The sequence below is a fragment of the Gekko japonicus genome, unplaced genomic scaffold (assembly GCF_001447785.1).
Source record: "Gekko japonicus isolate JY-2015 unplaced genomic scaffold, Gekko_japonicus_V1.1 scaffold748, whole genome shotgun sequence".
NCBI lineage: Eukaryota > Metazoa > Chordata > Lepidosauria > Squamata > Gekkonidae > Gekko > Gekko japonicus.
The window spans coordinates 450,194-461,423 of record NW_015164206.1 but is presented as its reverse complement, the minus strand read 5'-3'; the positions used below and the strand labels follow the sequence as shown (position 1 = coordinate 461,423).

At 46.3% G+C, this 11,230-nt stretch overlaps 1 long non-coding RNA gene across 1 annotated transcript; it reads right to left on the bottom strand.

Moving 5' to 3' along the window:
• Positions 1-7,777: 7,777 nt before the first annotated feature.
• Positions 7,778-10,424, bottom strand: LOC107108030. Its single transcript, XR_001482415.1, has 3 exons — positions 10,371-10,424; positions 7,954-8,099; positions 7,778-7,862 (listed from the first exon to the last, which is right to left on the bottom strand). It is a non-coding gene; the product is annotated as an uncharacterized LOC107108030 (long non-coding RNA).
• Between the last annotated feature and the right edge of the window lie 806 nt (positions 10,425-11,230).

The window sequence follows — 11,230 nt, the reverse complement described above, 5'->3', positions numbered from 1 at the left end:
TAACTCAGCTTAGAGGGAACACTGGAAGCAGGATACTTTTTGTGATGAGAAACGTGGGTGTTCTCGCCGAGGCAGTTCGGTTCCCATATTCAGAACACGGAGCAGAGAAGCCTACTAAATACACCCCCCCGCCCCTTGAGACCAGCCCTCCTGATTGTAAGTACAGTATGGAACAGACGGCACAACTCGATGGGGGGTTCTCACGCTGAGTGAGATAACAAGATTCAGATTTGCTTTGAAGAAATAAGGGCGAAATCTGGAGGAGAGCCCAGGGATGACCCTAGGAGTCCTCCTGACCTCTCTGGTCTCCACAGATTAAGGCAACGGTTAAACACCTTCTACAAACAACATGTAAGGTGAATGTCAACCCGGGGCAGTGTCTGGTTACTCCATAGGGTTGGTAACACGAACCGGTTGACCTTTCTTTGCATTTCTGCATCGGGTTGCAGTGCGGTCCCAGTTCATCCATCTAAGCTGAGATGTGCTTCAGTCCCCTACAACACCTCAGTGCAACAGGAAATCAACGGCAGTCCACACCTACATTACAAAATGAACCTTGTTTCCCTGACCAATGATTGCTCTTTGTTAGAGGGCCAAGGAATATTCTACACCCCATTTTCAAGAGAGAGTCATTCATAGAACCATAGAGTCACAGAGTTGGAAGGGGCCATACTCCTCCAACACCTTTGTTCCCTGCTCAGTGCCGGATCAGCCTACAGCATCCCTGACAAGGGTCTGACCAGACGCTGCTTAAGGACTGCCAAGTGGCTCGCTCGTTAAAATGGGCAAAACCAACACGGCTGCCTTCAATGGGGAATACGGGTCCATTGGTTACCGCAGCAGAGTTGCACGGTTAAAACGTGAGATTATGCACAGTAAACACTTGCATGAGGCATATATGTCAGAAAAAGTTAAAACTTACTTTTATTGAGGTAGACTCACAACCATTTGTGGTGGAAAGCAGACAGAAGCCTAATCTAATTTCCCCAGTAATAACTGGCTGTCAAATAAAAACTCATCATTTATTTATTTATTACATTTCTACCCCGCCCTCTTCCACTGCAGAGAGTGGACTTCCCTCTTGGTTTTGGGGGTTGGGTTTTTTTTGGTATTTGTGTGTGTGTACGTGTGTGCCTGGATGTCATAACTGACTTCTGGCAACCCCTAGTGGGGCTTGGATGTTCAGAGAAGCGGCTTGCTATTGCCTGTCTCTGCCTCCCAGCCCCAGCATTCCTTGGAGGTCTCCCATCCAAATACTTCCCAGGGCTGGCCCTGCTTAGCTTCCAAGATCTGATGAGATCAGTCTTGCCTGGGCTATCCAGGTCAAGGCAAGAGGTTTTCCCTCTTGGAAGACCATAAGGAGAAGGGCAGAACACAAAGAAGAAGAGGAGTCAGAGAGGAGCTCCCCGCTCTGACGAGGAGAGGCATCCTATTCAGTTAAGAGCAGGGGTCATTTCGTAGAAAAAGAGGTGCAGGAGCTCATTAGCATAACTTATTTGCATAACTTATTTGCATATGCCACACCCCCTGACATCACTGGAAGTGTGTCAGAAGGCAACCCCCACCACTCAGGCTCCACTGGACTGTTTTGGATTGATAGCTATGGGGGGGGGGGAACGTGCAGATCTGTCCCTCACAGAGGAAGGAGAGCTTATACCTGAAGGCGGGCCGGGGGGGGCTCTGCAACACCTGGCTGCTTCTTGCCCCTTGTGGCCTGACTGAGGGCTGCTGGGAGCAGGGGGCGGGGCTTGTTGCATGTGCCCACCCCCTGGGCTACTTACTGCTGGAGCTCCGCTCTTGTGCGCTCCTGCACGAAATGACCCCTGGTTAAGGGTATGACATACAGACAAGGAAAAATACAGGGCCCCTCCCAACATCCAAGCACGCCAAGTCACCTTTACTCCAACACCTTTGTCCCGTCTAATTTGGCTCCAAGACACGTGGCTTCTAATGTCCTGGCCCCACTGGTGGACCTCCTGATGGCACTTGGTATTCCTGGCCACTGTGTGATACAGAGTGTTGGACTGGATGGGCCTTTGGCCTGATCCAACATTGGCATCTCTTATGTTCTTATGTTCTTATGTCTTTTCCAACTACTCTTGTCTTCTCATAATGCGACCAAAATACAATAGCCTCAGTTTAGTTATCCTACGGAGTGTTCAGGCTTCATATGGTCTATATAATTAAAGTCACCAAATTTAATTTTCCAGTGCAACAAAACTAAATGCCGTTACCTTCTTTGTCAACGTGCATTCCCTTCTGAGCACGCCTTCAAAGGGGCAAAGCAAAGCTGCAGGGGACTGATACTAGAAGAAAGAGTCAGAGGCGGCAGGTGAGAGCTACGTGTACCTGTTGGAGCCGCAGGGCGAGGGCAGCTGAGCGAGGCATTTTAACACATCCTGCCCAAGCCTCCCCTGCCACTTAACAAGCACAATGGAAGCCTTCTTCAGCGTTTGAGCCCGCGGCTTCAGGCAAGCTTTTACGTGGGCAGAAAAAACTCAGATCTCATTTGCTCCCCCAATTAATGAGAATGTGGAAAGAATTTTCAGCCTTCTGTTAGAAGAGGCTGCATGAGTCAGATGAGAGAGTCAGATGACAGAGCTGACGGAATACTTTTGCTTGAAAGCAACTACGGTACTTTAAAAAAAATGCCCCAGTGCAAGGAAATGAAATCTGGTACTCAAGTACTGAATGCGATTCAAAGTTTCTCCACTTTAATTAACAGGGTGATTTCCCACAAGCTTCTCCGCGCTCACTCTTCTCTTTGGCCCGATGGTACGTGTCAATTTCACACAAGCTGCTGCGCGACTGCATTTTGCCAAGCAGCTTCGTGCGATTTTCCCCGCGTCTACTCAATCCTGTTTTTTGAGGATTGAGTAGACACGGGGAAAATCGCACGAAGCTGCGGGGCAAAAATGCGGCCGCCGCGCAGCAGCTTGTGTGAAATTGACACGTACCATCGGGGCAAAAGGGAGGAGTGACCGCGGAGCAGCGCTTGTGGGAAATCACCCACAGAGTCTTCCCTGCCTGGATAGCTTAACAAGAATACAACCCCCCCCCCCATTTTATTGAACCCTCATCTCTTTCTCAGGCTCAGGTGGGCAGCCGCATAGGTCTGAAGCAGCAGAGCAAAGTTTGAGTCCAGTGCCACTTTTAAGACCTGCAAAGTTTTATTCAAGGTATAAACTTTCGTGTGCATGCACACTTCGTCAGATACATGCACACGAAAGCTCGTACCTTGAATGAAACTTTGCTGGTCTTTAAAGTGGCACTGGACTCAAACTTTGTTCTGCAATAACCCATCGTATGGGCCTAACCCATAGGCCAGATACAGTGGTTTTCCTCTGCATTACTCTTGAACTTTGGGCATCTTTTCTACAGCTTCTCTTAGACTGTTTTCTTGAGTTCTGGGCACAAAAGAACAGAACAGCCCAGCCAATGCTGTGCAGCTCTCTGAAATATCTCCCAGGTTCAGATGCAAGCCCAATCCCATCGGATCTCGGAAGCTAAGCAGGGTCAGCCTTGGCTAGTATTTGGAAGGGCGACCTCCAAGGAATACCAGGGGCATAAGGCAGAAGCAGGCAATGGCAAACCACCTCTGAAATGCCTCCTGCCTTAAAAACAAGTCTAGCTTGCCACCTAGTGGTGCATAATGCTAAAAAGAGCTACAACTTTTGGCTGCCGGACAATCTTAGGCTCTCCTGGCTATACTATACACAATGCCACATCCTCATCCTCCCCCTCCTCCAGTAGATGCCAACTAGAACTGGGTCTCCTCAGCTCTAAGTAGCCATGCTTAGAGCAGAAGACAGGCTTCGTTGTCCGGGATGAGAATGGCTTCCCCTTCCAGCCACGGTAGGAGTTTGATGCAAACTCAATCCCATCTCCACACAAGCACCACTTGACGAACAGTGGAGGAGGGGAGTCACAATCTGTTTGATGACAAAGGGTCTAGAAGCAGAAAAGAGCAAGAGTCCAGTAGCACCTTAAAAACGAACAAAGTTTGTGGCAGGATATGTGCTCTCGTGAGTGACTAGAGGTGAGCGGTGATGCGTGAAAGCTCCTACCCTGCCACAAATTTTGTTAGTCTTTAAGGCGCTATCGGAATCCTGCTCTTTTCTGCTGCTACAGACAGACTAACACAGCTACCTATTTTGATGCATTTCCATGAAAGGGGCTAGATGTTTTTCGGGAGAGGAGGGTAATAAATCTCCCAAATTGTTGTAGGGTTTTTTTTTTCTTTTACAACGGAAACACAACCACGGGAGGCTTTCCCACCCCCGCTCTCCCCATCTTGACTATGCCACAGCTAGTCTCTCTTTCCTTCTCTACTCCTCTGACCTACAAGTCTTCAGTACTATCACTCCCATCTAGGAATAAAAGGATGAAAGGAATAATTCAAGCCAGAGGGGACATGCTATACCATAGTAAAGCAGATGTCTTGTCACACGCTGCCCAAACTCTGATGGCTTGAACAAGAAATTTAGCTAAGAAAAGAATATTTGTTGGCCTGGAACCCACTAAATTGTAACTAAAATATCTAGGGGAATGCAGGTCTCCTCCCTGGTGGCTACTAGCCCTGGTGACTGAGGGGAACCTCCACATTTAGAGGCACTAAGCCTCTGAATCCCAGAGCCAGGAGGCAACATCAGGGGAAGGCCTCGGCCTCTATGCCCTGTTGTTGGCCCTCCAGAGGAACTGGTTGGCTGCTGTGTGAGACAGGATGCTGGACTAGATGGACCACTGGTCTGGTCCAGCAGGGCTCTTCTTATACTTCTCGTGGACTGTGAAGCATGTTCTGTATGAATGTCCGTGGTATATGGAGGCTAGAGAGAAATGGATGAGACCACTTGTGTTCCAGTGAAATGAGATTTTCACACCCTGCCCATGAGATTCCAGGAGATGCCTGGCTGGCTGAGCTCTGGAAGAGATGGACCGTGGGCCTGATACAGCGAAGCATCCTCAGGGTAAGGCTGGAACACACCGAAGTAGAAACAAAAAACTGTGCAAGAGTTTGCGCTAATAAATTTGATATTAATCAAAAAGATTTCATACAAAAGAGTGTACAATATTTGTATAATTTATCAAATACAAGTGAAGACGGTGATCTCCGGAATGTTCTGCCGTTTCGACACAAGTCTTCTTCTGAACAATGATGTATACATGTGGTGTCTCTCTATTTCATTTCAACTGATTCATCATCAACAATTTCATGGCTCTCTCAGGATTGTCTAATACACTGTAGAAACAGTTTCTAGAAAAGCCTTTCCATGGGCAAATGAAGTTGAAACGGCAGAACATTCCGGAGATCACCGTCTTCATTTGTATTTGATACAAATATTGTACACTCTTTTGTATGAAATCTTTTTGATTAATATTTCAAATTTATTAGCGCAAACTCTTGCACAGTTTTTTTGCTTCTAATTCGGTCTGTTCAGGGACTGTGGCCATCGGCTTTGGACATGAGGCTGGAATACAACAGCATCCAGGTTGCCAGCACGTCAAACAAATCAAGATCCCTGGGGGCTTGTTTTATACCATTTGGTCAGCGCCCCCCCCCTTACCAATAACACCAATTTAAACATCTCTCAGATAACCAAACCAAAAACTGGGACAAGCCACAGTGGACTCCATTTGTGACCTATGCTTACAAGAGAACAGAACGTCTCGCTTGGCTGAGATGTGAAAGAATAACCAGAGAAGCGCCAGGTTAATTTACGGAGGCTCCAGTCTTTGAGTCTTCCCCGTATTTTTGTTTTAAGAGGCCTGGCCCGGATTTGGCAATGGCTTGAAACTATTATTAAGGTCACCCTCGTTCTGCAGAGGAACTGGCCGTCCCATTGCAGGGCCCGGCTGCTGCTGATTTGCTTGGCGACTGACAAGTAGGTCTGCAATTGGGAAACATCACACCAACGTAGGTGTGAGTTAATAATAAATTTCAGAGCACAGGGTGACACCGTCTGCTGCGAGATACGGATCGATTGCCCGGGACAATAAGAGCCCCGCCCCAAAGAAAACACGGCATCAACTCTCTGTCTCTCGCACACAATGGCGGCTGACCCTTTGGGGACAAGAAGGACAGAAGACAAAGCCCAGGTAGGAGATACCGCAATTCTAGCATGTGCAATACAATAATGAAGAAGAAGAAGAAGAAGAAGAGAAGAGATTGGATTTATACCCAGCCCTTCACTTGGAGTCTCAGAGCGGCTTACAAACTCCTTTCCCTTCCCCTCCCCACAACAGACACCCTGCAAGGTGGGTGGGGCTGAGAGAACTCTGACACAAACTGCTCTTTTTCAAGGACAGCTGTGCCAGAGCTTGTGACTGACCCAAGGTCACATCAGCAGGTGCATGTGGAGGAGTGGGGAATCAAACCCGGTTCTCCCAGATTAAGAGTCCGCACACTTAACAACAATGCAGCTATTCCGGCCTACACACACACAAACACACACACAGAGGGACAAGAGGGGAGGTGTGGCTTTATGTCACCATCAGGCCTAAAGGGCCTCCTGTACTCATTCAGGCAAGCTACAAACACAACAGCTGTGCTACCCACGGACCCCCTCTGTAGCCACTCATGCGCTACCCCAGGGGTCCCCAATCCTGTTGATGTTGAGGGCCTACACACACACAAACACACACACAGAGGGACAAGAGGGGAGGTGTGGCTTTATGTCACCATCAGGCCTAAAGGGCCTCCTGTACTCATTCAGGCAAGCTACAAACACAACAGCTGTGCTGGACCCCCTCTGTAGGGATAGCCACTCATGCGCTACCCCAGGGGTCCCCAATCCTGTTGAGCCTGCGGGCACCTTTGGAATTCTGACACAGTGTGGTGGGCGGAGCCACAAAATGGCTGCCACAAAATGGCTGAAAGCATGAAGCCACAAGAAGAGACAGCCACAGCTTGCCTTCAGTCACACAGTGAAGATGAAGAAAGGAAGAGATTGGATTCATACCCTGTCCTTTCACTACCTGAAGGAGTCTCAGAGCATCTTACAAACTCCTTTCATTTCCCCTCCCCACAACAGACAGAGTGGCTGTGAGGCAGGTGGGGCTGAGAGAGCTCTTTCAAGGACTGCTCCTGAAAGAAGAGCTCTGAGAGAACTTCTGACTGACCCAAGGTCACACCAGCAGCTGTATGTGGAGGAGTGGGGACTCAAACCTGGTTCCTCCAGATTAGAGTCCATGCTCCTAACCACTACACCAACTGACTAACCCAACATACATTTGTAGTGTAGTTGTCACTAATGTGCCCTCTAAGCCAGGGGCGTCGAACTCATTTGTTATGAGGGCCAGATCTGACATAAATGAGACCTTGCTTGGCCGGGCCATGTGTGTCATAAAATGTAATGCCAGGTAGCGGAGATATAAACTTTATAAAGGACACAAACACAAAGTGTTTTTTTACTTAAAATAAAAACATGCTTAAAACATTAGCTCTGTAAGCTGCAAACCTACTTTTGATTTATTGACATTCACCACAGAAATCTCATGCTCAGAGTTCTGCATCTAGGACCCAGGTTAAAACATTAAATGGCTGAGTGATTAAGAGAGTCTGGCGAAGCAAGCTATGATGCAGCAGCAGCAGCAGAACTGGAAGCAGGAGATGGCCAGTTCCACTGCGGGCCTGATGGAAGCCCTCTAGGGGCCTGAAGCGGCCCCCGGGCTGCATGTTTGACACCCCTGATTTAAGTGGTTATTTAAAACATTAAGCCAAAACATACCTAACGCCCTGCCCATTCTATGGTAAATAGAAAGTACCTGTTTTCGTGAGCTTTAAATTCACAAAGACATTCCTGTGATTCACAGTCAAAGAACCGTACAAATTCTTCATCTCCAGCAATGGCAAGTATGCAATCCTTTAAGAAAGGGTAATGAAGAAAATAAGTCAGAGACGAAAGGGTATTTATTCTTAATGTTTTTGCTATTTCACCATTGTTCTGTACTTACTGTAATAAATCTTACTGAAGACACTCTCCTTTCTGTAACGATGGTGCCAGAGACAGAAGCAGTTGCAAGTTGGTATATATCCACTTTATTTGCTGTAACCACCACATATGATTCTCCATTGGGTGACCATTTAACAAGATGAGCATCTAAGTTATCGAGGGGGAAATGAGATTGGATTTGTCAGTGGAAGATTTTAAAGTAAGAACAAAACAAACACTTACTACAGAGGCGAGCGGATAGTCTGAATGTTGGCTGCTATTTGGCATGATGTGTGAACCAGGCAAACTATGACACAAAACAGTTTGCCAAGTTTGCATTCAATAGCTAACAAATAGTTTATTGACAGAAAGTAAGGGATGGAATCCAACCATATGAAGGGGAGAAAGAAGGAACAAGGGTATGTGTGAACCTGCCATGGGTTGGAGGATCCGGAACACCAGGTCAGAACCAACCTTATGTTAACACATTTTTAATATATATATTAGGATTTTATATGGCAATGCAAAAGGCAATGGTTCCCCAGGGATTCTATATATACATTGGCTTGGATCCAGAGACACACAATTGGAAACAAACCAGGACTTAATGTAGTTCTACTTGTGCACTAACTTGTGGAACACCAAGTGCTTTCTTCCTTATATATTATAGGGCCCATAAATTGGTTGCATGACATAAATGGGCACGTCTTGCAATGAAGGGAAGTGAGTGGTGGGGTCCCGCAAGGATCAGTACTGGGGCCAGGGCAACCAAAATGATTAAGGTGGCTGGAGCACTTTTCCTATAAGAAAAGGCTGAAGGGTTTGGGACTTTTCAGTGAAGAAGTTACGCCTACACCTAAGATGTTTATAAAATTATACACAGGGTAGAATGAGTGGACAGAGAAAACTTTTTCTCCATCTCCCCAAATATCTCCCCAAATACTCGAAATCAAGGGCATTCAATGACATTGCTATTCAGGACAGACTAAAGGAAATACTTCTTCATGTGAGCGGTTAAAATGTGGGATTCACTGTCAGAGGTCATAGGCATAAATGACTTTAAAAGAGGATTAGGCAGATTCATGAAGGATCGGTCTCTCAGTGGTTACTAGCCATGGTGACTAAAGGGAACCTCCACAATCAGAGACAGGAAACCTTAGAATATCAGTACCAGGAGGTAACATCAAGGGAAGTCCTCCACCTCTGTGATTTGTTATTGGTCCTCCAGAGTAACTTGCTGAGCATTGTATGAGACAACATACTGGACTAGATGGACCAGCCAAGCTCTTATCTTGTGCAAGCAGAATGCAAGTGGGGATACAATGTTTGACCGCTACTGTGAAGTTTTGTTGTAAGACTGAATTATCAATATTTACCAGCCACCTTCCATGTAAATGAAGATTATATGCTGTTAGCCAAATTGCCTTACTCTATTAATAAGCTTGGGGGAATTATGAATATCAAATGGAAATAGGCATAAAATATGGAATCATAACCTGTGTGTATGGGAGTCAGAATTCCCAGAGCCCGTGAACAGATGACTGTGTTGCTAAAATAATGATTTCTTTACTTAATATTCTTCAAGCATACAAACAATAATCAAGCATTCATACAAACAATACAGAGCTAGGAATACAGAGTTGAAACGATAGTGACGTTCGCATGAGCACGAATATCGCTGACAGGTAATACGTTACCTGTCCAACGAGAGGCTTGTATGTGACCAGTGACGCATGTGGACTGATAATGCCATCTGAAGTGGCTGCATGGCAACAATGCAGCCGGTGAATACATTTGATCTCGGCTTTCATTTTAAAAGAATATTTTTTTTCACTTCTGATTGCAGTTTTTGTGGGGGTTGTTTTGCTCTCTCTTAATTAAACTTTCTGCCTAGAGCACATTCGTCACAAATGAGGCCACTGGAGAAGCATACAGTTGCCAGGAACACCCTGAACAGAAGCACCAGTCCTAGCTGTAATGGGTGGAAGAAATATGAGATGCCTCTGCAGGTGACTGCCTGGCACAGTGCCAAGAGACGTAGCAACAGGTTGGGCGTGGGAGACCAGGGACAACAAAGGATTTAATCAGAGACTGGTGGAGGCTTTGTGCAGGATTCAGAAGAGAAGAATCGTTTAGGAATAAAATGGTATTTCAGCCAGGAATATTGACAAATCAGAAGGCTAATTATTTACAACAGCATTTTACTGAACATGCTGGCATTAATAAAGAGTGGTAAACTTTTGAACCAGGCATTTTCACTGTTTGCATCTGGATTACAAATATAACAACAATAATTGTGGTCTCTCACTTACTGATGTGACAGACAGACTTCTACAATGTATCCTTTGTTTTCTATTGTGGTGTGTACTGAAATGTGGTGCATGCTGAAATAATATCAATATTTTGATCAATATGGCAAAGCAAACGCAATGCACTTACTTTGTTTTAGATTTTTTACGAAAGCCGATCTTCCTTCTACAAGGTTCCATGTTCTAAAAAAAAAAAGAGGCCAAACAGACATCCTTTGAAGTGGAAATAAGAGCCTAATTCCTTAAAGATCAATGATTTAAGAAATAGGGGCTGTGGCTACCATTTAGGCTTCTGAAAATCCGAAGAATTCCAAGAGCTGGGGGGAAAAAACCTAAAATTGTATATATTTTTTTAAAATAGTGGACTCCTCCCCCCCGCCCAGTCAGTCACAATGTTTGCATAGGTAGGTAAAGATTTCCCTTGCTCGAAAGCCAGTCAAACCCGACTCTAGGGATGCTGTGCTCATCTCCATTTCCAAGCCAAGGAGCCAGCGCTGTCCAAAGACATTTCCGTGGTCATGTGGCTGGCATGACTAGACACCGAGGTGCACAGAACGCTGCTACCTTCACACCGAAGCAGTACCTATTTATCTACTTGCAATTTCTTGCTTTCAAATTGCTAGGTTGGAAGGAGCTGGGGCCAGAGACAGGAGCTCACTCCGTCATGCAGCATACTCGGGTCTCGAACTGCTGAACTACCGACCTTCTGGTCTGCAGTTCAGTGTCTTAACCACTTGAGCCACCGCAGCCCCATACATTTGCATAGGTACAGACATTAAAAAGCAACTTGGCTGAGGTTCAGCTGGCATTTTGGGTTATTTGTACCAGCCACAGTGCACGTCAACGCCTGTGCCTGGAGGTCTGCTGTGGGGCTTTGGAAGTGGGCAGGACAAAGAGAAGGACGCAGAAATGGTGATGGGCGGGGTGGGGTGGGGGCAAGCCAGAGGAATGGGGAAGAATGAAATCCAGATTCCTCCCTCCCCCCTGTGG